The sequence below is a fragment of the Bos indicus genome, chromosome 3 (genome assembly GCF_029378745.1).
Source record: "Bos indicus isolate NIAB-ARS_2022 breed Sahiwal x Tharparkar chromosome 3, NIAB-ARS_B.indTharparkar_mat_pri_1.0, whole genome shotgun sequence".
NCBI classification, from domain to species: domain Eukaryota; kingdom Metazoa; phylum Chordata; class Mammalia; order Artiodactyla; family Bovidae; genus Bos; species Bos indicus.
In genome coordinates this window covers 61,790,751-61,818,006 of record NC_091762.1, presented here as the reverse complement: position 1 = coordinate 61,818,006, position 27,256 = coordinate 61,790,751, and positions in this window count along the sequence as shown.

Here is a 27,256-nt window from a genome sequence, read left to right as displayed (position 1 = left end):
AAAGTCAGAAACGACTGAAGCGACTTAGCAGCAGCAGCAGCAGCTCTGGCTGCTAATGGCAATCGCCAGTTGATTACTGAAAAGATAAGGTAAGGAAGTGAAATAAGCATAATTCTCTCCAAATTTATTTTTTAAATTAGTAAACCAGTGTCCAGTATTTCTTTCTCTTTCATTTATGGGAAATTTCTTTCTCAAAGAGTGTGAAGAAGGTGTAAAGGAACAAAAAATATTTCATACTAGCTGTTAAAAATAGACAAATCTGAAATTCCTATATGTCACAGGTTATTGTAGAAGGGGTGCGAGGACATTTTTTTAATGGTTTAGTCACCAAACATATGGTGTTTTGTTGGTCTCCTTACTGAACACAACACAAGTTAATATTTTGTGAGGTTCAAGCAAACTAATGGGAAAGATTTCAAGGAATGGTGCAAGTGTGAATATTCAAGTACTTTCATTACCAACAATGGAAAATTTACTGAGAATGAAGATTCGTAGAGCAATGGAATCAAAGTAATCCAAATCCTGTTAGAAATTGACCTAAGGAGAATTCCAGCTAGTAAAACACACAATCAAATTACTGTGCTTATGCTTACTATATTGTGTTAAATGATGAAACCACACCTAGGGAAATAGAACAATTGTAGAAAGTTCATTTGGGTTTTTCAATAAGAAGGTATGGAAAGCTCTGAGTGAACTTTTTGGCCAACCCATTATTTCTTCCCAAAGCATACAGTACTATCCTTGACATAAGCTCTGGGAAATAGAGACTTTTTCCATCTCACTCTATTACCAATGTTATCTTGGCACCAGATTAATGTTTTACCCCCTACATATTCCCCACAGTGTCAGTTAGGCAAATGTCATTTCTTAATCAGCCTGTGGCAGTATAACAAAGTGGGGAGAGTCTGTGGTTCAGGATCAGACTCTTTGGTTGAAAAGTATGTTATACCATATAACAAGTGATTAATCTTAGAAAATTTTCAAATTTTTAAGCTTATACTAACTTTTTTAGAGAAATTTGCATAAGGTTTTTAATGGAGTGATGACTCAATTTGGCAATTGATGACAAGAATAAGAAAAAGTATAGAACACTTTGCCTTTGCATATGAAACTAAGTATTCCTAGGTTAAGAAAGAGCAAGAGGTAGTAACAAAGGTACTAAAAAAAAAAAAAAAAATCCAGGCATTAAAATAGGAGTCTGACTATACCAAGTCATGGAATATTTAGTCTTGAAGCAAATATAATTTTGAAAGTCTTACACTGGGAAAACAGGAATGATATCTTAAACAATATATAAAGGAAGATAGCATACCATGATAGAATAAGTGAAAAGGAGTTTTTGTTTAACTCAAGTTATGGAAAAAGAAGTTTGCTGATAAAGTAAAATCTAGATTAAAACTGGTCAGACACTGGGCAAACAGATTTCATGTAAAATGCAATAACATTTGACCTAACCTAAATGGTTAAGCCTCATACAGGATTATTTTCCCCAAATATCTGTACAGATAATTCTCAAACTCAGATGTAAATGAGTCACAATCAAGAAAATCAATATATTTATCAATTTGGTTGTAATGAATCCTGTTATCCTTTTTCCCAAACCCCAAAATGTTTTAATGTCCATGTCTTAGGGAAAAGAATTTGTCTTCAAACCCACAGACAGTTGTTGAATATGGACTTGGAGCTCAAGAAACCTCCTGGGACTGGTGGGCTTGTGGTTGACAACGTCTTGACCAAGGTTTAAGACAATGTACAAATGACGAGTCTCTGGAAATGCTTCTTCCTAAAACCAGATGTTGGAAATGGAAGGAGAAGGGGAGAGATATTTCCATATTTTAGGAAAATATTTAACTTGATAAATAGCACTAAGCATGAATAAACAAGTAATATTTAGAAGTTTTAAACATTGAAAAATGAAATATTCTTAATGCTACCACATAGAGTTAATCCACTATCGAAATGTTGGGTATCTATATCATTTTCATTCAAAAACACAAGTAATGGGGATAGATACTTCAGTAAACTAAAATTGCATGATCAGAGATAATAACCAACCAAGGAAACCTCTGCAAATACTTTGCAGGAAATTAAAACAGTTAATAGAGCCTACATGGATTGTTGACTGAAAGCCTGAGGAGGTCTCCATGAAGCCCACGCATGACTATGAGAAAGTTAGCCATATAAAGCAGTAAAAGATTCTGGCAAAGGAAGTGGAGGGAGCAGTTAATGTAGATGACATAAGAATTTTTGAAATCTAGCAATGAAAAATGGCTATGTGGCAGAAGTGTGTATGTGCGTATTTGTTTAACCCAGAATGGATTACATAAATAATTCTGATAGCTTGATATTACCAAATAGAATGGGAGAAGCTGTAGGGCCATGGGTAAATTAACTCAAAAAAAAAAAAAAACACAACAAAACCCCTACACATTTAGAGATGTAAAATACACCTTCATGTGACGATTCAGTGAAATGGTATATGGTAAAGTATAGTCATTGGTGCTTAATATTCAATAAATCTTAGTTATTACAACCTGCAAAATTCTCCAACATGCTACAAATCTAGCAACCCACTTTTCAAGTTGGGCTAGCATTAAACCTTGTTTTTAATGCTTACATTTCTTTACTGTTGTTCAAAAGACAAATGTGCCTGCATAGTCTTCTGTGTTTAGGCAAGAACAAAGTGTTTGGTATTGCAACCTGCACCTATAATTTTCTATTCCTTTTTCTCTGCTGTATTTTTTTTTTTTTGTACTAATTGTAACTTTCTAACATGTTCCATATACCTCATTGCAGTTCTTCCTCTACTAGAATGTAAATTTCATAAGTACTCAGATCAATGCTTTATTCACAAATGTATCTTAGAACAGGGCCTGGCACTTAGTATTATACAGTACATATTTGTTTAATGCCAAATGAAGAATGATGAAAAATATTTTTTAAAACTCACATTAAACAATGAACCAATTATAAAATGGGCAAAAGACACAGACAGACCTTCCACTAGAGAGAATATACAGATGGCAAATAAGCATATGAAAAGATCTCCAAAAAAATTAAAGTCCTGGTGAGAAATCACTACACACCTATCACAATAGCTAAAAATACTTTTTTAAATAGTGATAACACTCTTCAGTTCTTGCTGGAAGGAATGCAGAGAAACAGGATCACTCATCCATCACTGATGGGAATTTTCAAACATTAAAGTCAGTCTGGAAACCATTTTGGCAGCATACAAGAAAATTAATTGTAGTTTCTACAATTGACAGAACTACAATATGACAGAACAGTTGTACTCTTGGGCATTTACCCCAAGGAAATGAAAACTTATGTTCACACAAAAATATGTACACAACTGTTTAAAGAAGCTTACTTCATAATTGCCAATAATGGAGATAACCCAAATATTCTTTAGTGAACAGTGGATTGTTAAACAAGTTGTGGAATATCCATACCATGGAATACTACTCAGCAATAAGGATTAATAAACATAACAATCTGTATGAATCTCCAGAGAATGATGCTGAGCTAAAAAAAGAGCAATCTTAAAATGTAGCATACAGTATTATTTCATTAACAAACATCCTTAAAACAACTGCATAAAATGATGGAGCACAGATTGGTGGTAGTCACAGGTTAAGAAGGGACATAGTAGTGGTATAGCTTGAAAAGAGCAACATGAGGGATTCTTACAGTAATGAGAATATTCTGTATGTTGATTATGTCAACATTAATATTCTGGCTGTGATGTTGTACTATAGTTGTGGAAGATATTGCAGTTGGGAGAGATGGGGTAAATACTACAGGAGATTTCTCTGTTTATTTCTTAAAACTGCTTATGAATTTATAATTATCTCAAAATTAAAAATTTAATTTAAAATATTGGACATGGAGTGGAGAATATTTTCTTTAAAGGCAGTATTTACACAGCACCTTCCATGAGTTAGGCAATATTTTAAATACATTACATCAATTAACTCAATTATTCCTCAAAGCAATCCTATGAGGCAGGTATCTCTTATTCTCTTTTTAAATAAGTGATGAACTGAGTAGAAGGAAATGGCAACCCCCTCCAGTACTCTTGACTGGAGAATCCCATGGACAGAGGAACCTGGAAGGTTACAGTCCATGGGGTTGCAAGAGTTGGACATGACTTAGCAACTAAACCACCACCAAGTATTAAGTAAACAAAGCACATATATGATGAAATGACTTTTTCTGTTTCTCTTTCATTTCAAAGGAGTTAAAAAGTAGAGAAAATAGTAGTAAAAACTTTTCATCTGATTTCAATACTTATCAATTCACAATCAGTCTTGTTTTATCTAAATCCCTACACTCTCAACATCTTTGAGTTTATTTTGAAGCAAATTTCCAGAACGTATATTTTAACTGTAAATTTTTAGACTCTAGCTCTAAGAGATAAAGACTCTTAAAACACACACACACACATATAACCCTGATACATTTACCACACCAACAAAAATAGACAATAATCTCTCAATATTATCTAGTATCTTGAAATGAACAAATGTTTTAACCAAGGACAAAACTTCAAAATATTTTAACTAACAGATTTTCTCTGATGGAAGTACAGATCTAATTCCTTATAGCCACCTAGGGCTGGGGTTGGGGTGGGGGGGGGGTGGGGGAAGAACATTGTGTCTTAGGATATTATTAGCAAAGCATTTCCTTATACAAAAACAAGGTTAAGTTGTCACTTTGTTTATAAGCTAGTTTATAAAGATGAATTAAAATCCAATTCTGGTCTGATCTTTGATTTTCCCATTTTGCCTCATCTAGAATTATTTTTTTTCCAGTTATGTTCAGATAGATTCATTAGCAGCTATTTCTCTTTCTAAATGGTCTCTTTTAGGTCTCTTTCTTGTCTACCTTTTGAACTCCCATGCTGCTATCTAATTATTGATCTTGAAGCACATCTCTCCAGTATTTTACTTTTATCTTAGATTTAGACTACTGCTGGACCTCCTTATCTTTATATGCTTATTAAAATAAGCATCTAGTATACTTGTGTATGATACAATGGACTGCCATTTTGGAAATTCATGTCCTCAGATTCTGGTTTATATTCAAATTTATATAATTAGAAATAACATTTTATTCTGAAAGATCAACAATGAAAAATAGGAAATCTTTATACTTACATTTAAGATGATATATTATTAGGAAAGTAAAAATGACGTGATTTTTAGTTGAAATATCACAGCCAAAGAAACTGTCCCAGATTGTCAGAAAGACTGACTAACTTTCTAGGAAATAGAATCCAAGAGTTCTGAGACTAAGTGAGCTGTTTTAAAAGGTGTGCTTTAAAAAGAATAAAAATTGAATGATGGCAATGAAGGAAAACTTCAAAATGCAATTCAAAGAAAATGAGAAATTGGTAGCTAAGATTTACATGTGATTTAATTGAGCCATCCAGAATAATTCTTTGAGTTCTATTAAACTCCAAGCTCTATTAGAACCAACCAACGAGTTACATTTAGCATGCCCTCTTTAGTCAGCTTTTGTAAAATGAAAGCTTCAGGTATCTACATATCCTTCTCCAAAGGTAAGACTTGTACAACATGTATATACTTGAAAAATCAATTTATATCCTTTGTAATCTATACATTTAAATAAAGAAAAGTTTGAATACCATTTGTATTTATGTACTAGACAAGGTAGTTAGTTATATTAATAGTATAATCCAGCTAAGCTGATGAATACCACCTTGGATTTAGCAGTTTCAAATGTGATTTCTTTTTCTAGGGGCTCATGAGAAATAATCTAATTGCTTTGATTATGACTTATCTAAACTTATCTAATTCCCCATGAAGTTTTCCAAGTCCATTTTTAATTTAATAAGCCAAACTAGTAAAATTACACTGTACTTTTAAAAAGTGTTTCTGGGATGTCCTTATGAGTTAAGATATCTTTTGATCAAACTATGATTCTTCATACTAAATGAGGCTGAAGAGTTGACACTTTTGTCTTAAATTTTGCTTTATATTTGCATAATTATACCTTGAAACATGTTTATGTCTCTGGGCATTTAAACTTTCAATATAAGGGTTTTTTTGGTTCTCTCTTTATTAATTAATTTCCTATTGCATTTCACTGCTTATTTTATGCAAATGCTAATTTAAGTAATAAACAGAAGTAGCAAAATGAAATTTTCTCCATGCCTGAAAAATAAAAAAAAAAATACAAAATATGAAACAACTGGACTCAAGTCATCAGTGCCAGAAAGAAGGGACAATGATTCCTGAGAAATTTTGAAACAAACAAGGTGAGATCTATGATTGTTCCAGCTTGCTGTCTGGAGAAAGTTTTCAGACTGTGGTGCAATACAGGGGAAGCCCAGTCGTCTTCCTGAATTAAGGAGGTAAAACTGGAGTTGAGAAAAGACAAAGCAGTGAAGTCACAGAACAGAGTGCCAGACACAACAGAGATATATAAAGAGAACTCACCAATCTTCAGAGAGTTCTTCTGGAAGATTCAACTGAGAACTGATTGGCACAATTGTGTAAGAAAAGTACTCTAGGGTAGAAAAGAGCCACTCAAAAGGATGAAGAGAACAGGTGACCAGAGTTCATACAGAACCAAGAATAGTGTCTGCCTCCAAAAATCAGTGTGGAAAAACTTCATAATTCAGGGGATATTGATAAGAATACTAAGAAAGGTCTTGTCTTCTTAGTATGGAAGCTGGGTATTAACTCTACATTATACCCAACTCTTATCCCAGGTGAAAACAAAACCTGGAAGGATCACATTTATTCCAATTCAACTGTATTCCAAACAAAGCTCAAGAATATTTATAGGAACAGAAACAAGGTAAAATCCACAGTGGTTGGTATCCAATCAAAGATAGGAAATGCAAAGTGGAAAAACATTAACTATAATGAAAAGAATAATTCATTAATCAACCAAAAACAACCAAAGGAGACACTTTTGTGAGGATTAGCAGAAAATACTAAACAGATACTTATAACTGTGTTCCGTAAATTCAAAAAGTTAAATAAAGATACAAAAATATTAACAACACTAACAAGTAAATCAAACTTCTAGAGGTAAAAAAAATCTGGTGTCTGAGATTAAAATGTACACTATGAGATTAATGGCAGGGTTGCAGAGAAAAGATTAGCGACTTGAAGACATAATAATAGAAATGATTCAAAATGAAACAGTGAAAGTCTTAAAAAATAAATAGAACATCAGTGGGATAACTGCAAGATGTGGATAACTGCAAGAAATGTGGGATAACTGCAAGATGTCAACTATATGTATTAAAGTCCTCAGAGGGAGTGGGAGGTAAAACATACTTGAAGAATTAATGGCTAAAATTTTTCAAATTGAAGGAACACTAAACTCACAGACCCAAGATGCTAAACAAAGTTCAAACACAAAAATATGTAAAGGAAAAACTCACATCAAGATACATCATAAACAAAGTGCTTAAAATGCATGGTGAAAAGAAAATCTTAAAAGAAGATAGAAAAAAAGAGTTACAGAGATTTAAAGATATGGATGACAGCAGATATCTTGTCAGATACAATGCAAGCTAATGATAGTGGAGAAACATCTTAAAAGTATTGAATTTAAATGTTTTTTATTATGTAGCTTAGAATTCTTTATTTAGCCAAAATATTTTTTAAATGAAGATAAGAGCATTCTTAAACATGCAAAAACAGAAATTTCATCACCAGAAACTCTGCACTATAATACTTTATATATGACTATGTAACTGAACAACTTTAATAAACTTGGTGATTAACGTGAAAAGTATAAATGTCAGAATGTCATAGTTGGTAGGCAAGAGGCTTCAAAAGAATGGATAGGGCCCTAATATTGTATTTGTCAATGTTCAGAGAAAAAAAAAATTATGAATAGTTTAGAAAACAAGAACTAAGTTTGAGGCTATATTATGGGCTTCGCTGGGGGCTCAGTGGTAAAGAATCTGCCTGCAATGCTAGAGATGTGGGTTCAGTCGCTGAGCTAGAAAGATCTCCTGGAGAAGGAAATGGCAACCCACTCCTGTATTCTTGCCTGGGAAATTCCGTGGACCAAAGAGCCTGGCAGGCTACAGTCCATGGGATCACAAAAGAATTGGACATGATTTAGTGATTAAATAGCAACAGCAATACTATTTTTAGGTATAAAGAAAATTAACTAATTTTAACTATACTAAATATTGTTGCAAACTATATTGGGACAAGGAAAGAGAGGAAGAGTGAAGAGAACCAAAATTATCTATAATTCAGGAAATCAAGAGATCTTAAATTGATAGTCTAGGAAAAGAGCTATGGAAATATTATAGCTGCTGTTTCCCAGTGGAGTAATAGTAGGGGAAAAGACATTGGTTGAGAAGTAGGGTCTGTAGACTGTTTCTTTTGTACAATTAAATTTTTGCCTTACACGATAGTATGGGATTCTAAAAATAACCATGCAAGCTGAAATCATGGAAAGCTATTTTAATAATAGAAGAGGAAAACTACAATTTTCCATGAACTTTAAAACTGTTTTTCAAACATTAAGATTCTCTTACTCCCAGTTATCAGTGAATTGGAAAGTGAAAAAATAGTAAAACTAAAATTTACTTAGTATACTGTAATTTAATTATTAATGAAAGTTGGCAATTTAAATATTTTATTTCTTTGTAAAAATGTATTAAAAGTTATTGTACAATGCTTGCCTTCTTCTCATCATGCAGCTTATAAAGCAAGCACATTTCTTAGGCCTTGACAAATTGTTGTGCTCCTTTCTAAGTTTGAATTCATTCCTAACATTTTATCCTATGTGCTTTCAATGTCATGGAACATCTCTGAGAGTCCTTTACTATGAAGTTTTTTGCTCATGCCACTTACACTTGGACATCTTTGTCCTTTATGTCTAAGTCATTTTTCTCATTTATGTCAATAAATTCACTAAGTTCCCCTGGCTGCATATCTCAAGTCTTTATAATGGCAGCACTGTCAACATGACCAGCTATATCTTCTATAACCTCATTTACATTTAAATTTAATTTCACCATGGGCATTACCACTTTTTGGTTCTTTGCTGCATGTTCATCTTTGTTGCTCAATATCTTCTTTCAAACTACCCATATTAGTACAATTCCACATAGGTTTATCATGGGGTGACAAGAAACAGCACATCTAAAGGTTTTACTGTATATATGTGAACTAAATAAACAGATGAGCAGTGATCAGTCACAGTCTTTGAAAGAAGGACTCTGAATGGTCACTGATCATAATGCACATTTGTTGCTTGTGTAACAATTTGTGAACTAAAGAGCCAGCAGACCACTTTGTAGTTTATGCAATTACTCTTAATGTATTATGGTACCTGAAATTTGAATCATGCTGTTTAGGGGCCGACATTATTTACATAAATGCAGTAACTAAAATTTGTGTATTCTGGAACTTAGCAAAGTAAAGGCTGCCTTTTTTTCCTGTTTCCATACAATATTATTGACTATGTTTTCTATGCTGCATACTATATCCCCATCACTTATCTATTTTATAACTGGTAATTTACATCTGTTATTCTCCTCTTATTTCTCCTATCCCTCCAGTCCCTCACCTCTGCCACCAGTCTGTTCTCTGTATCTTTGAGTCTATTTTTGTTTTGTTATGTTTGTTTATACGTGGGTGTGCGTGTGCATGTAGAGACAGTTCAGTCATGTCTGACTCTTTGTGACTCTATGGACTGTAGTCCATCAGGCTCCTCTGTCCATGGGATTTCCCAGGCAAGAATACTGGAATGGGATGCTGTTTCCTTCACATATAATTGAAATCATACAGAATTTGTATTTCTCTGACATGTCATATAGATTCATTCATGTTGTTGCAGATGGCAAGATTTTACACTTTTTTAAGGATGAGTAATATTGCATTATATATATACATATATATATATATACACACATATATATACACACACACATGTTCTTTATTCACTCATTTATTGATAGGCACTTGGGGTGTGTCTGTATCATAGTAGTTACAATAAAAACTAGATATATTTGTTGAATACAGTATATTTTAAATATCTACCTAGAAACTGGAATGATAATGAACTTAACAACTAGCATGCTTATATCTTTTTTCTAAATATTTTCATGTGAAAGGGGTGATTTATTTTATTCTTTGGTAGCAAGTTTTTTCCAGAGCTTCCTGTTGAATAACTAAGTAAGTAGCAACGAGAGTGCTTTCTATTTCTTTTTCTCTTTTCTTTCTTTTTTTAACTCAAAGAGAAAGAAATAAATGTCAGGCTTCAGTTTTAATTAAGCAATTAATAGAATGTGATATAGAAAAGACAAGAAAAAGTTCAACTGTGTAATTTAATTTCAATTGAATGAAATAAGTTAGTAGCTGGTGTTTCATAAGTCTTTTCATAGGGCAGAAAATAGATTTTGACAGCAGAGACAGGGGTAACACTGAGTCTAATTCTATTTAATTAGTGATGTCCAACCTTTCTCAACAGAAAAGCAATATTCTTATTAAATAATATCAAAAGTGCAATGGATTTTGGCCCAGAGTAATGAAGATGTAACCTGTACAAATAAACATTTCCCAAGATTGAATTCTACACGCATGCAAAAGGGTATGTTCAAAATAACAAGTAATTACATCACCTCCAGTTACTCCAAGACAACAGCAGCAGCAGAGCCCCCACCATAGATAATACATTCTTTAACAAAATTAAACATATTTTAACATTTAGCCATACTATGGCCACAACCAGCTATCTATTTGTCATTTGTTTTTTTTAATAAACTTTTTGTTGAAATGTAACTTACATATTAGAAGTGTGCAGATCATTGGATTTTCACAAAGTTAATAAACATAGCCTTTGACTATGTGGATCACAATAAACAGTGGGAAACTCTTCAAGAGACAGGAATACCAGACCACCTGACCTGCCTCTTGAGAAATCTGTATACAGGTCAAGAAGCAACAGTTAGAATTGGACATGGAACAACAGACTGGTTCCAAATAGAAAGAGGAGTACATCAAGGCTGTATATTGTCACCCTGCTTATTTAACGTATATGCAGAGTACATCATGAGAAACGCTGGGCTGAAGGAAGCACAAGCTGGAATCAAGATTGCCGGGAGAAATATCAATAACCTCAGATATGCAGATGACACCTCCCTTATGGCAGAAAGTGAAGAGGAACTAAAAAGCCTCTTGATGATAGTGAAATAGGAGAGTGAAAAAGTTGGCTTAAAGCTCAACATTCAGAAAACGAACATCATGGAATCCACTCCCATCACTTCATGCCAAGTAGATGAGGAAACAGTGGGAACAGTGGCAGACTTTCTTTTTTGGGGCTCTGAAATCACTGCAGATGGTGATTGCAGCCATGAAATTAAAAGACGCTTACTCCTTAGAAGGAAAGTTATGACCAACCTAGATTACATATTAAAAAGCAGAGACATTACTTTGCCAGCAAAGGTCCGTCTAGTCAAAGCTATAGTTTTTCCTGTGGTCATGTATGGATGTGAGAGTTGGACTGTGAAGAAAGCTGAGCGCCGAAGAATTGATGCTTTTGAATCGTGGTGTTGGAGAAGACTCTTGAGAGTGAGTCCCTTGGACTCCAAGGAGATCCAACCAGTCCATCCTAAAGGAAATCAGTCCTGAATATTCACTGGAAGGACTGATGTTGAAGCTGAAACTCCAATACTTTGGCCACCTGATGCGGAGAACTGACTCATTTGGAAAGACCCTTGTCAGGGGACGTTCAACTTTAAGGGATCCAATATGTTATTCTCTTCTTTTGTGTGCCGTTTCTCAAGGACTCTTTATTCCTTTTCAGTTCCTGGAAAACATGAGCAAGCAGAGCTGCACGCAGTTCTCAAGACTGAGATCATGAGAAAGGGCACCTGCTTGGACTCCCTTCAGTGACTCCCTTCAGTGACCTTTTACTTAAAGGTAATCTATTCAATTATGCCCCTCTTACTCAGGATATGGAATGATTTCTGGCCCTTTAAAGACTGTTATTTGCTGGGCTTTGTTTTTGCTCAATTTTTTTTACTGACTAAAGCTGCCTTTATGAAGATATACAAACATGCATTTCTGCAAATAAAGCACCCTTGTTTCACTCAAGACTGGGTTCCTTGCGTCCCTCTTCTCATTGACTCCAGTCCCTAGGTTCCAGTCTACAAAGACCATAACAGACTCTGATGCTGGGAAAGTTTGAAGGCAAGAGGAGAAGGGGATGACAGAAGATGAAATCATTGGATGGCATCACTGACTCAATGGACATGAGTTTGAGTTAACCCCGGGAGCTGGTGATGGACAGGGAGGCCTAGCGTGCTGCAGTCCATGGGGTCGCAAAGAGTGAGACTTGACTGAGCTACTGAACTGAACTGAACTGAATACACATAGTAGTTGGTGCCAAATTCAAGAAATTAGAATAAGGTTGGCCTGCCCAGTTATTATTGCTCCCTTCACAAGTACAACTGCCTCTTTGACTTCTTACACCATAGATTGCTTTTATTGTTTTTAATTTATGTAAATTAGATCATACAGCATGTGTTCTTTTGGATTTAACTTCTTTTGCCCAAGATTTTGTTTAGGAAATTCTTTCTGATCATTGCATGTATTCAAAATGATATATATATATATATATATATATATCTGATGGTATTTATGTACCATAAAATTTATTCATTTTAATATCGATGGGCATTTTTATGATTTCCAGTTTTGCAAACTGTTAGGAATGATGTGGCCATGAAAATTCTTGTGCAAATCTTTTTTTTGTAAACAAGTGAATAAATTTCTGTTGGATATATATTTAAGAGTAGAACCACTAATTATGTATATATGCAGCTTTCTTTGATACTTCTGTTGAGTTTTCCAATGTAGTTACAATAACTAGTGGTGTATGTGAGTTCAGTTGTTTGACAGTCCAATCAACACTTAGAATGGATATATTTCAATTTAGCCATTCTGTCCAGTACATAAACTGTGGTTTTAATTTATATTTTCCTGACGCCTAGTGGAGTTTAGTTTTTCATGTTTACTAGCCATATGGATACGCTCTTGAAATTTTCTTGTTTTAAGTCTCTTAACCACTTTTATGAGACTTTCTTTTTTCAATTGGTTTGCAAAAGTTCTTCATTTTGGAGTAGTTAATTATGTATACTCTTAAAAAAATCTTTGTATATCCAAGGTCACAGAGATGCTCTCTTTGTTTCTTTCTGACAACTTTGTCATTTGACTTTTTATAGTAGTATCTACATACATGAAATTGATTTTTGTACGTGGTATGTCAGAAAGTTGATAAACAATTTTCTTTTTCCCTATAGAAAGTCCATGGTAATCTCAGAAAATTCTAGTAAATTCTCTGCTTCTAAAGGGCAGAGCCTCACCCTTTAGGGAAGACTGCTAAAAGCAGAATCCAAATAAACTGGGAATAAGGAAGAAAGACATTTTAGGTAACTGAAGGAAGGGTAACAGTTCGTGGTCCTGAGGAGAAATATCTCATAAAGTATCATAAGAGAAAAACACATGGTACAAAGGGTTGAAAGTACTGTCTTACAGTGCAAGACCTACAGATCCAGGAGCTGCAGTATTGGAATCAGAGATCTTTTTTCACCTAAATCTCACAAATAAGATTTCACAGAGGTTATATATTTCTTTTTTTCACTCTAAGACCATTTGATATAGGTTTACTCTCTTAAACTTTTAAAGCATAATATGGTACTGTTAACTATAAACATGATGTTGTCCACTGAAACTTATTCATCTTGTATAACTGAAATTTCATACCCAGTGAATAGCAGCTCTCTGCACCCTTCTTTCCTCCATACCCTGGCAACCACCATTCTACACTATTTCTAGGAATGTGGCTATTTTAGCTGCTAGAGGTTATTCTTTTTGAGAGCTTCATGGTAACAGAAAAGGGTACCATAAAGGTTGGAAAATATTCTTGGCCTATTCCCTTGCCATTACCTCCAACTACCCAGAAATTTATTCCTATGAGTCCAGGAAACCTCTTCTTATTTAAACATAAATGATGATAGTAATAATGAAAATATTTACAGTAAGGCTCAATAATTTTAGAATAAATTTTAAAATAGACTGAATAACATTCTTTCAGTTTATAATAACATACAAAGCAACAAATGCAAATAAGCCAAATAAATCAAAATAAGCTAAAAAAAGGAAATGTAATTCAAGTTTTGAAAAACAATAACATAAATTCAAAATAGAAAGTGGGTATGCCACTTAAACTTTCTTTTCTCAGCTTCTTTATCTAAATGAAAATAACAATTATATCTACATTATGGGATTATTGTGAAAATAGATAAGATAATGCATCATCAATTTCATCTCTTTTGCTCTTGACTGGAACATTTCCGTTACCATTTAAATGTGCTGTGATTTCTCTTTCCTCTCAAAAAAAAATTATTCCATTTCTCCTACCAGCTAAGACTCCATTTCTTTGTTTCCCTCAGTTGCAAAATTCACAGGTTAATCTTCAATTCTTTTTCTCTTATCTTAAACTTATATCCAGTACTCTTGCCTGGAAAATCCCATGGACGGAGGAGCCTGGAAGGCTGTAGTCCATGGGGTCGCTGAAGGTCGGACATGACTGAGCAACTTCACTTTCACTTTTCACTTTCATGCATTGGAGAAGGAAATGGCAATTCACTCCAGTGTTCTTGCCTGGAGAATCCCAGGGATGGGGGAGCATGGTGAGCTGCCGTCTATGGGTCGCACAGAGTTGGACACGACTGAAGTGACTTAGCAGCAGCAGCAAACTTATATCCCTTAGGCTTCAAATTCCAGGACCCTATCAAAGATGTGCTTATCAAAGTCACTCATAGAATCCACTTCACTGATTACATAAGCAATTCTCAGACTTCATGTTTATCTATTACAGTATTTGATGAGGTTGATACTACCTCCCCACCCTTTTTTTTTTTTTTTTTTTCTGCTTTAGGATATCACACTAATTTAAATTTTTTCCTTTATCACTATCACTCTTCACTTTCTTTTTCTGGTTTCTCCTCTTCTCCCTACTCTCTTAATATTGGAACACCTCAGGATCCAGTTTTGTTCCTTCTATCCTCTGTCTGTACATTTTCCCTTGCTAATCTCACAGTTTTATAACGAGATTCCTTGAGTTTGCCTGTGACTTGCAGGTGTATATCTACTGTTTATATCTACAGAACTGTCCTCAAAACTACAGACTCATATATTCAACTGCATAATTACAACTTTCCCTGGATATCAAGTAGATATTCCATATTCATCATATCAAAAACTGAACATCTGCTTTATTGACACACATCAATTCTTTGCCACGCAGATTTCTTTATAGTCCAACTCTCACATCCATACATGACTACTGGAAAAACCATTACCTTGACTAATGGAACTATGTAGACAAAGTAATGTCTCTGTTTTTTAATATGCTATCTAGGTTGGTCACAACTTTCCTTCCAAGGAGTAAGCATCTTTTAATTTCATGGCTGCAGTCACATTCTGCAGTGATTTTGGAACCCCACAAAATAAAGTCTTCCACTGTTTTCCCGTCTATTTGCCATGAAGTGATGGGACCAGATGCCATGATCTTACTTTTCTGAATGTTAAGCTTTAGGCCAACTTTTTCACTCTCCTCTTTCACTTTCATCAAGAGGCTCTTTAGTTCTTCGCTTTCTGCCATAAGGGTGGTGTCATCTGTGTATCTCAGGTTGTTGATATTTCTCCTGGCAATCTTGATTCCAGCTTGTGCTTCTACCAGCCCAGCGTTTCTCATGATGTACTCTGCATATAAGTTAAATAAGCAGGATGACAATATACAGCCTTGACGTACTCCTTTTCCTCTTTGGAACCAGTCTGTTGTTCCATGTCCAGTTCTAACTGTTGCTTCCTGACCTGCATACAAATTTCTCTAGAGGCAGATCAGGTGGTCTGGTATTCCCATCTCTTTCAGAATTTTCCACTTTGTTATGATCCACATAGTCAAAGGCATTGGCATAGTCAACAAAGCAGAAATAGATGTTTTTCAGGAACTCTCCTGCTTTTTTGATGATGCAACAGATGTTGGCAATTTGATCTCTGGTTTCTCTGACTTTTTTAAATCAGGCTTGAACATCTGGAGGTTCACAGTTGATATACTGTTAAAAACTGACATGGAGAATTTTGAGCATTACTTTACTAGTGTGTGAGATGAGTGAAAACTAGTGTGTGAGATGAGTGAAATTGTGTGGTAGTTTGAGCATTCTTTGGCATTGCCTTTCTTTGGGATTGGAAAGAAAACTGACCTTTTCCAGTCCTGTTGCCACTGCTGAGTTTTCCAAATTTGCTGGCATATTGAGTGCAGCACTTTCACAGCATCATCTTTTAGGATTTGAAATAGCTCAACTGGAATTCGATCAACTCTACTAGCTTTGTTTGTAGTGATGCTTTCTAAGACCCACTTGACTTCACATTCCAGGATGTCTGGCTCTAAGTGAGTGATCACACCATCGTGATTATCTGGGTCATGAAGATCTTTTTTGTACAGTTCTTCTGTGTATTCTTGCCACCTCTTCTTAATACCTTTTGCTTCTGTTAGGTCCATACCATTTCTGTCCTTTATGGAGCCCATCTTTGCATGAAATGTTCCCTTGGTATCTCTAATTTTCTTGAAGAGATCTCTAGTCTTTCCCACCTGTTGTTTTCCTCTATTTCTCTGTATTGATCACTGAGGAAGGCTTTCTTATCTCTTCTTGCTCTTCTTTGGAACTCTGCATTCAGATGCTTATATCTTTCCTTTTCTCCTTTGCTTTTCACTTCTCTTCTTTTCACAGCTATTTGTAAGTACTCCTCAGACAGCCATTTTGCCCTTTTGCATTTCTTTTCCATGGGGAGTGTCTTGATCCCTGTCTCCTGTACAATGTCATGAACCTCCGTCCATAGTTCATCAGGTACTCTGTCTATCATATCTAGTCCCTTAAATCTATTTCTCACTTCCACTGTATAATCATAAGCGGTTTGATTTAAGTCATACCTGAATGGTCTAGTGGTTTTCCCTACTTTCTTCAATTTAAGTCTGAATTTGGCAATAAGGAGTTCATGATCTGAGCCAGTCAGCTCCTGGTCTTGTTTTTGCTTACTGTATAGAGCTTCTCCATCTTTGGCTGCAAAGAATATAATCAATCTGATTTCGGTGTTGACTATCTGGTGATATCTATGTGTAGAGTCTTCTCTTGTGTTGTTGGAAGAGTGTTTGCTATGACCAGTGCGTTCTCTTGGCAAAACTCTGTTAGTCTTTGCCCTGCTTCATTCTGTATTCCAAGGCCAAATTTGCCTATTACTCCAGGTGTTTCTTGACTTCCTACCTTTGCATTCTGGTCCCCTATAATGAAAAGGACATCTTTTTTTGTGTGTTAGTTCTAAAAGGTCTTGTAGGTCCTCAGTGAAACATTCAACTTCAGCTTCTTCCACTTTACTGGTTGGGGCATAGGCTTGGATCACTGTGATATTGAATGGTTTGCCTTGGAAACGAACAGAGGTCATTCTGTTGTAAGTGAGATGGTAGGTGTTGCGAGATGGCATCAGAGGGAAGACACACTGAAACCATAATCACAGAAAACTAGCCAATCTGATCACATGGACCACAGCCTTGTCTAACGCATTGAAACTAAACCATGCCATGTGGGGTCACCCAGGACGGGTGGGTCATGGTGGAGAGGTCTGACAGAATGTGAAAATATTTAACTATGGTTTTGACTAGGATAGCTAATATATAGCGACATATTGAAGTTTTCAAAAGAAAGAATGCTTTTGGAATTTATTTTTTGTAATGTCTCTAATAAGCATCACCACCTTATTTGATAGCACCCTCACTCAAATTATAGACAATTTATAGATGGAGCTTTTGTAATAGTGAAGTAATGTCACAATTTTCCATAGTTTCCATTATTATTTAAGATGGCTTTTTACATACTTGAATAAAAGTTTGTTTTCTGAGTATTAATACTTACAGTTAAAATCTTATGCACTTGTCATTATTAAAATTTTCATTTCATTAAATCAAATATCCACATTAAAATAATTTATGTTATGACTAAATATCTCAAGAAGAAAAGGACAATGAGATATGATAAAATACGTCTTATCTGTGCCTCTTTCTCTTAGTGGATCACAATGGTAATTATTGAGAAATGAATTTAAGATAAATTGTTGTAAGACTATTCATTAATTTTTTTAGATAATTAGCAGAAATTCTGTCATCTTTATGAGAGGTTTGCTTGGCCATTATGAATTCAAGATGATAATGACATCCAAATGAAATACTTATTTTTGTAGGATTTAAAAGATTAAAGGTGGTATCATGTTTAATTGATGGTCTGTTGTCATGAAATATTAAGTAAAGAATTGTATTATTTCTGAAGTAGTATTTTATATAAGAAGAGTTGAGAAGAAAAATGTGTCACTAGGAAAAAACTGTAAGCATCTTTAAGAATTATATTCTATTTCTACTTCTAATATGAAGGGTAACCATTGATTAAAATGTTAAAGGCTTCTGAATTGTCTGTCTCCACCAATGACAATAAACGATCAATAGGATTAACATTTTTAAAAAGTTAAATCAGAAATAACAGTATGAATTTATGATTATTAGAAAATAGTATCAGCAAAAATGATCTAATTAATAGTTTTACCCACTGAAAGGATAGTCATGTATAATACCACTATAAGCAAAAGGAACCAGAGATTCCTGTAGAAACAGGTCATCCAGATTTGAAAGAATTCCATGAATCTAAAAAGTCCTTTTCAACCAAAAGAAAACATAGATGAGAGCTAAGATCTCTACGGTTTTTTTGAAGAGTCCTAGATGTTAACTTTAAAAACAGAATAATTTGACCATCAAGAACAGCAAGGACCCTAAAGGGTTTAAGCATATTAAATATGTTAAAACTCCTGTGTGAACACCCCTGTGTTCACAATGATACTGAAAGGAAAAAAAAAAATTTTCATCTTGAGTTCCCTGTCTCAAGGAATGAACTCATTATTCTGTAAACACAAATATAGAATATGAACCAAGTATCTCATCTATCTTTCTTAAACAAACTTCATTTCATGAAAACTAATTAATAAGAAAAATTGTTCTTAAAAGAATTCTGCAAAATGTAAAAATAATAAAAGAATAAACATTTACCATTTTATAACAACAAATGAATTCATGGATTCTAAACAACAATCACCAATGACTTAAAACCATGAAGACAGTCCAAAGGAAAGCTTTATAATGAATGGATTAAGATGAAAACATCTAAATCCACTGATGGATAGGAACATTGTTGAAAGACAATATGTTTCCCAACATAATGCAAAAGGAAGTATATAGTATCAATTACAGATTAGATTTGGAACAAAAGAAGGAAGGAGAAGGGCACTTTTGATTCTTTTGTTCATTACAGTATACCCACAACCTACAATGATACCTAACACATAGTAGACACTGAATGAGTATTGAATAAATGAAAGGATGGATGGTAAATGAGTGATTGTTAGAATGCAGTAGAGGGCAATGTAAATAAACACAAAATCATCTGCTTTTTGTCATGGATAACTTTATGTCGTCACAACATCTTACATCAAGCAAACAAAAAAAACTTCAGAATAAATTTGTAAATAAAAGTCTTAAATAATTTGTTAAATTCTCATGCAGTTCTATTTGTTTTTTTATTTTTTTTGTTTTGTTTTAAATTTTTGAATTTAATTTAATTTTATTTTTTAACTTTACAACATTGTATTGGTTTTGCCATATATCAACATGAATCCACCAAGGTATACACGTGTTCCCCATCCTGAGCCCTCCTCCCCCCTCCCTCCCCATACCATCCCTCTGGGTCGTCCCAGTGCACCAGCCCCAAGCATCCAGTATCGTGCATCGAACCTGGACTGGCGACTCATTTCATATATGATATTATACATGTTTCAATGCCATTCTCCCAAATCATCCCACCCTCTCCCTCTCCCACAGAGTCCAAAAGACTGTTCTATACATCAGTGTCTCTTTTGCTGTCTCGTATACAGGGTTATTGTTACCATCTTTCTAAATTCCATATATATGCGTTAGTATACTGTATTGATGTTTTTCTTTCTGGCTTACTTTACTCTGTATAATAGGCTCCAGTTTCATCCACCTCATTAGAACTGATTCACATGTATTCTTTTTAATGGCTGAGTAACACTCCATTGTGTTTATGTACCACAGCTTTCTTATCCATTCATCTGCTGATGGACATCTAGATTGCTTCCATGTCCTGGCTATTATTAACAGTGCTGCGATGAACATTGGGGTACACATGTCTCTTTCCCTTCTGGTTTCCTCAGTGTGTATGCCCAGCAGTGGGACTGCTGGGTCATAAGGCAGTTCTGTTTCCAGTTTTTTGAGGAATCTCCACACTGTACTCCATAGTGGCTGTACTAGTTTGCATTCCCACCAACAGTGTAAGAGGGTTCCCTTTTCTCCACACCCTCTCCAGCATTTACTGCTTGTAGACTTTTGGATCGCAGCCATTCTGACTGGCATGAAATGGTACCTCATAGTGGTTTTGATTTGCATTTCTCTGATAATGAGTGATGTTGAGCATCTTTTCATGTGTTTGTTAGCCATCTGTATGTCTTCTTTGGAGAAATGTCTATTTAGTTCTTTGGCCCATTTTTTTAGATGTAGTCCTAATTTTCTCAATGAAATGGGAAATTATATTATGAAATGGGATATTATATCATCTCTGATAATATAATATCCTTAGAGAAACCTAGACATCATATTAAAAAGCAGAGACATTACTTCACCAGCAAAGGTCTATCTAGTCAAAGCTATGGTTTTTGCAGTAGTCATGTATGGATGTGAGAGTTGGACTATAAAGAAAGCTGAGCACTGAAGAATTGATACTTTTGAACTGTGGTGTTGGAGAAGACTCTTGAGAGTCCCTTGGACTGCAAGGAGATCCAACCAGTCCATCCTAAAGGAAATCAGTCCTGGGTGTTCACTGGAAGGACTGATGTTGAAGCTGAAACTCCAATACTTTGGCCACATGATGCGAAGAGCTGACTCATTTGAAAAGACCCTAATGCTGGGAAAGATTGAGGGCAGGAGGAGAAGGGGATGACAGAGGATGAGATAGTTGGATGGCATCACCAACTCAGTGGACATGGGTTTGGGTGGACTTCGGGAGTTGGTAATGGACAGGGAGGCCTGGCGTGCTGCAGTTCATGGGACACAAACAGTCGGACATGACTGAACAACTGAACTGAACTGAAACTATGTTTCACATTACTCATTTTATTGATAATTGATAAACCAAACTGATCTTGTTTTACTCCCTCAGTCTTGCCAGCCACCATCTTGATTTGCTCACACTGGTGTCAATATCAAATATTGGAAAGCTTGGAACCTTTTTTTTTTCAGAGCCAAGTCTATACCTGACAAGTAGATTCTCATAAATGCTTTTTGAATGATTTAATAAAACACTATAAATGAATAGATAATTGCTGAAAAAAGGCTGACTAGGCCATGATAACAATTAGGAACTCAGGATAGATCTCAAATTAGAGTTGTGACATATTAATTAAAAACTTCCACTCTGATGGTGTGTACCACTCTTGATGGTTTTCAAATTCATTGTTCTTAAACAATTCAAGGCAGATAAATTGTACATTGTACCTTGACTGTATCCTATGTACTGTCACACTTCTTTTTCCTATGGTTTTGCACTTAGTCAGACAAGTATGCCTGAAGTATGTTTCTGAGTGAGTCCACTTAAGAGACCATAGTAAAAACTTCCATGGAAAGACAAACCAAAATGAAGTCTACGGCATTTCTCATTAGGCCCGTTGCCTCTTTTCCATTAGGCCTGTTGCCTCTGTCTCATTAGGCCCACTGCCTGGTTTTCATGAATTGTATTGCTTAAGATTCATTAGGCCTGTTGCCTGACTTTTATTAGGTACATTACCTGATTCTTACTAGGCCTAATGCCTGATTCCATTTGGACCTTCTGCACATGGAGCCAGTGATTATTGTCATGGCTGGTCCATTGGCTGTTGTTTTTCCCCAAATTGCTGATAACCAGAACTCACAAGTTCCTTATGCCTGATGAGAGGCACAGGTGAAGAGAGTTTTTCATAACAAAAGCATTTTGAAACCAAGGCTTTTGTGCTCCCTCAATCATTGGAATTCATTAGCTTTTTTGGTTTGAAGTTGATGTAACATCAACAAATCAGTACACACCACATAAAGCACCCTTGTTGCAGAATGAATAAATTAAAAAAAAAGGATTTTAATAATTTGAATTCATTTGAATTGGAACAAAATAATTTAAATGATATTATTAGGTTAATTAAATATTTTATTTTCTATTACAATTATTTTTTATACGTTGTGAAATCAATGACCTATGTTACAGTATCTTTCATAATTAAAAAAGAATATAGTTAGGTGTCATTAATTTATTTACTTGCAAACTAGATTGATACAGTTACACCATTTCAGTAAACTCAATGTATCTATAAATAGAAAATAGTATATTAACCCATAAGCATAAGCTCATGCTTTTTTTGAAACATCATTGTACATAATTTACATATACTCATCCAGAAACAAAATAGCTTTTCATCTCACAAATGGCAAATTTTTTATACACTTAATGTCATAAGTACAAATCTATAGATTTAAATATTAAGAAAAACTGTCTTTGAAATATGAAGGAAAATATATAGGTTGTGCATTGGTATGCACATGTATTAGACAATAAAGTTGATAAAATGTTTATCATAGTAGTACACATATCTATCATATAAATGAATTTAGGTTGTTAACTTCTAGGTTACTAATGTCACAATTTCCAAATGTTGACACTTTTGGAAAAAGACTGAATTCAAAGTCACATTTTCAAATTGCTTAAAGTTATTGGCTATACAATAAAGTTAAATGTAAGATTCAGATTTGAAAGTTGTCCACTTGAACATTTAGTAAAATATTGTCATTTATTCTTAACAAGGGAACATTAACATTTCCTTGACAACCTCTTCAATTCAACACTGTTCAGTCACTCAGTCATGCCCAACTGCTTGTGAATGCATGGACTACAGCATGACAAGCTTCCCTATCCATCACCAACTCCCAAATACCCCTCGAGTCGGTGATAGCATCCAACCATCCTCTGTCGCTCCCTTCTCCTCTTGCCTTCAATCTTTCCCAGTATCAGGGTCTTTTACAATGAGTCAGTTCTTTGCATTATGGACAAAATATTGGAGCATCAGCTTCAGCAGCAGCCCTTCATGTATATTCAGGACAGATTTTCTTTAGGATTGACTCATTTATTCTCCTCGCAATCCAAGGGACTCTCAAGAGTCTTCTTCAACACCACAGTTCAAAAGAATCAGTTCTTTGGTGCTCAGCTTTCTTTATAGTCCAACTCTCACATCCATACATGACGACTGGAAAAACCATAACCTTGACACATGGACCTTTGTTGGCAAAGTAAAGTCTTTGCTTTTTAATATGCTATCTAGGTTGGTCATAGCTTTTCTTACAGGGAGCAAGATCTTTTAATTTCATGGTTGCAGTGACCATCTACACTCATCTTGGAGCCCAAGAAAATCAAGTCTGTCACTGTTTCTATTGTATCCCCATCTATTTGCCATGAAATGATGGGACCAGATAGCATGACCTTCGTTTTCTGAATGTTGAGTTCAAGCCAACTTTTTCACTCTCCTCTTTCACTTTCATCAAGAGGCTCTTCAGTTCCTCTTCACTTTCTGCTATAAGGGTGGTGTCATCTGCATATCTGAAGTTATTGCTATTTCTCCCACCAATCTTGATTCCAGGTTGTGCTTCCTACAGCCCGGTATTTCACATGGTGTATCATGCATATAAGTTAAACAAGCAGGGTGACAATATACAGCCTTAATGTATTCCTTCCCCAATTTGGAACAGTCCATTGTTCCATGCCTGGGTCTAACAGTTACTTCTTGACCTGCATCCAGGTTTCTCAGGAGGCAGGTAAGGTGGTCTGGTATTCCCATATCTTTAAGACTTTTCCACAGTTTATTGTGATCCACACAGTCAGAGAATTTGGTGTAGTCAATAAAGCAGAAAGATGTTTTCTGGAACTCCCTTGCTTTTTTGATGATCCAATGGATGTTGGCAATTTGATTTCTGGTTCCTCCGCCTTGTCTGAATCCAGCTTGAACATCTGAAAGTTCTCAGTTCACGAACTGTTGAAGCCTAAATTGGAGAATTTTGAGCATTACTTTGCTAGCATGTGAGATGAGTACAAATTTGCAGTAATTTGGACATGCTTTGGCATTGCGTTTCTTTGGGATTGGAATGAAAACAACTTTTCCAGTGCTGTGGCCACTGCTGAGTTTTCCAAATTTGTTGGCAAATGAAGTGCAGCACTTTCATGGCATCATCTTTTAGGATTTGAAGTAGCTCAACTGGAATTCCATCACATCCACTAGCTTTGTTCATAGTGATGCTTCCTAAGGACCACTTGACTTCAGACTCCAGGATGTCTGGCTCTAGATGAGTGATCATACCATCATGATTATCTGGATCATTAAGAATTTTTTGTATAGTTCTTCTGTGTATTCTTGTCACCTCTTTTTTATATCTTCTGCTTCTGTTGGTCCATACAATTTATGTCTTTTATTGAGCCCATCTTTGCATGAAATGTTCCCTTGGTATCTCTAATTTTCTTGAAGAGATCTCTCAATTCAGTTCAGTTCAGTCACTCAGTCATGTCCAACTCTTTGAGACCCCATGAATCACAGCATGCTAGGCCTCCCTGTCCATCACCAACTCCCAGAGTTCATTCAAATTCATGTCCATTGAGTTGGTGATGCCATCCAGCCATCTCATCCTCTGTTGTCCCCTTCTCCTACTGCCCCCAATCCCTGCCAGCATCAGGGTCTTTTCCAATGAGTTGACACTTCACATCAGGTAGCCAAAGTATTGAAGTTTCAGCTTCAGCATCAGTCCTTACAATGAACACTCAGGACCGATCTCCCTTAGGATGGACTGGTGGGATCTCCTTGCAGTCCAAGCGACTCTCAAGAGTCTTCTCCAACACCACAGTTCAAAAGCATCAATTCTTTGGTGCTCAGCTTTCTTCACACTCCAACTCTCACATCCATATGTGATGACTGGAAAAACCATAGCCTTGACTAGATGGACCTTTTTTGGCAAAGTAATATCTCTGCTTTTTAATATGCTATATAGGTTGATCATAACTTTCCTTCCAAGGAGTAAGTCTTTTTATTTCATGGCTGCAGTCACCATCTGCAGTCATTTTGGAGCCTCCCCCCAAAATTATAACACTGTTTTCACTGTTTCCCCATCTATTTCCCATAAAGTGACGGGACCAGATGCCATGATCTTCGTTTTCTGAATGTTGAGCTTTAAGCCAACTTTTTCACTCTCCTCTTTCACTTTCGTATCTAGTTTTTCCCGTTCTATTGTTTTCCTCTATTCCTTTGCATTGGTCACTGAGGAAGGCTTTCTTGTCTCTCCTTGCTATTCTTTGGAACTCTGCATTCAGATGCTTATATCTTTCCTTTTCTCCTTTGCTTTTCATTTCTCTTCATTTCACAGCTATTTGTAAGACCTCCTCAGACAACCTCAGACATTGTGCCTTTTTGCCCTTCTTTTTCTTGCAGATGGTCTTGATCACTGCCTCCTGTACAATGTCACGAATCTTTATCCATAGTTCTTCAGGCACTCTGTCTACCAAATCTAATCCCTTAAATCTATTCTCACTTTTACTTTATAATTGTAAGGGATTTGATTTAGGTCATACCTGAATGGTCTAGTGGTTTTTCCTACATTCTTCAATTTAAGTCTCAATTTGGCAATAAGGAGTTCATGATCTGAGCCACAGTCAGCTCCCAGTCTTGTTTTTGCTGACTGTATAGAGCTTCTCCCTCTTTAGCTTCAAAGAATATAATCAATCTGATTTCGGTGTTGAACATCTAGTGATGTCCATATGTAGAGTATTCTCTCGTGTTGTTGGAAGAGGGTGTTTGCTATGACTAGTGCGTTCTCTTAGGAAAACTCTTTTAGCCTTTTGCCTGCTTTATTGTTTTGTACTGCAAGGCCAAATTTTCCTGTTACTCCTTGTATCTCTTGACTTCCTACTTTTGCATTCCAGTCTCCTATAATGTAAAGGACATCTTTTTTGTGTGTTAGTTCTAAAAGGTCTTGTAGATCTTCATCGAATCATTCAACTTCGGCTTCTTCAACATTACTGGTCAGAACATAGACTTGGTTCACCGTGATATTGAATGGTTTGCCTTCGAAACCAACAGAGATCATTCTGGTATTTTTGAAATTGCACCCAAGTGCTGCATTTTGGCCTCTTTTGTTGACTATAAGGGCTACTCCATTTCTTCTAAGGGTTTCTTGCCCACAGTAGTAGATACAATGGTCATTTGAATTAAATTCACCCATTCCAGTCCATTTTCGTTCACTGATTCCTAAAATGTCAATTTTTGCATCTCCTGTTGACACACTTCCAATTTACCTTGATTCATGGACCTAACATTCCAGGTTCCTATGCAATATTTTTTTTTACAGCGTTGGATTTTACTTCCATCACCAGTCACATCCACAAATGGCCACTGTTTTCACTTTGGCTCTATCTCTTCATTCTTTCTGGAGCTATTTTTCTACTCTTTTCCAGTAGCATATTGGGCACCTACCAATCCTGGGGCATTCATCTTTCATTGTCCTATTTTTTTGCCTTTTCATACTATTCATGGGGTGCTCAAGGCAAGAATTCTGAAGTAGTTTGTCATTCCCTTCTACAGCTGGCCATGTTAAAATTTCAGAGAATAAAATGTTTTTATTTACTTAAAAATATTAGATATTATAAATGTAATAAATTACATGTATTTTTATGTTTATGAGTTAAAAATAGTGCATTACCAAGAATTCTGACTCAGAATCAGCAATTAGCTCTTAATTCCTTGTTAATGCACATTTGAAGTATATTTGTTTCTGTCCAGGCAATACGGTGAGATACCATCTTCTAATTTCCAAATATTATAGGCAGTGAGCTGACAGAACAGAGGGAGTATATTAAATATCAGATGTTAATGGTGGATGTTCACATGATCAGATATGTGGAGACAATCTATATTCAAAAACCCATGTCATATACACTCACTGCTAAACCTGTCCTCAACCTTGAGAGCTTTGATCTTGAGTTTGTCACTTTATTAATCACTTGCATGTGGGG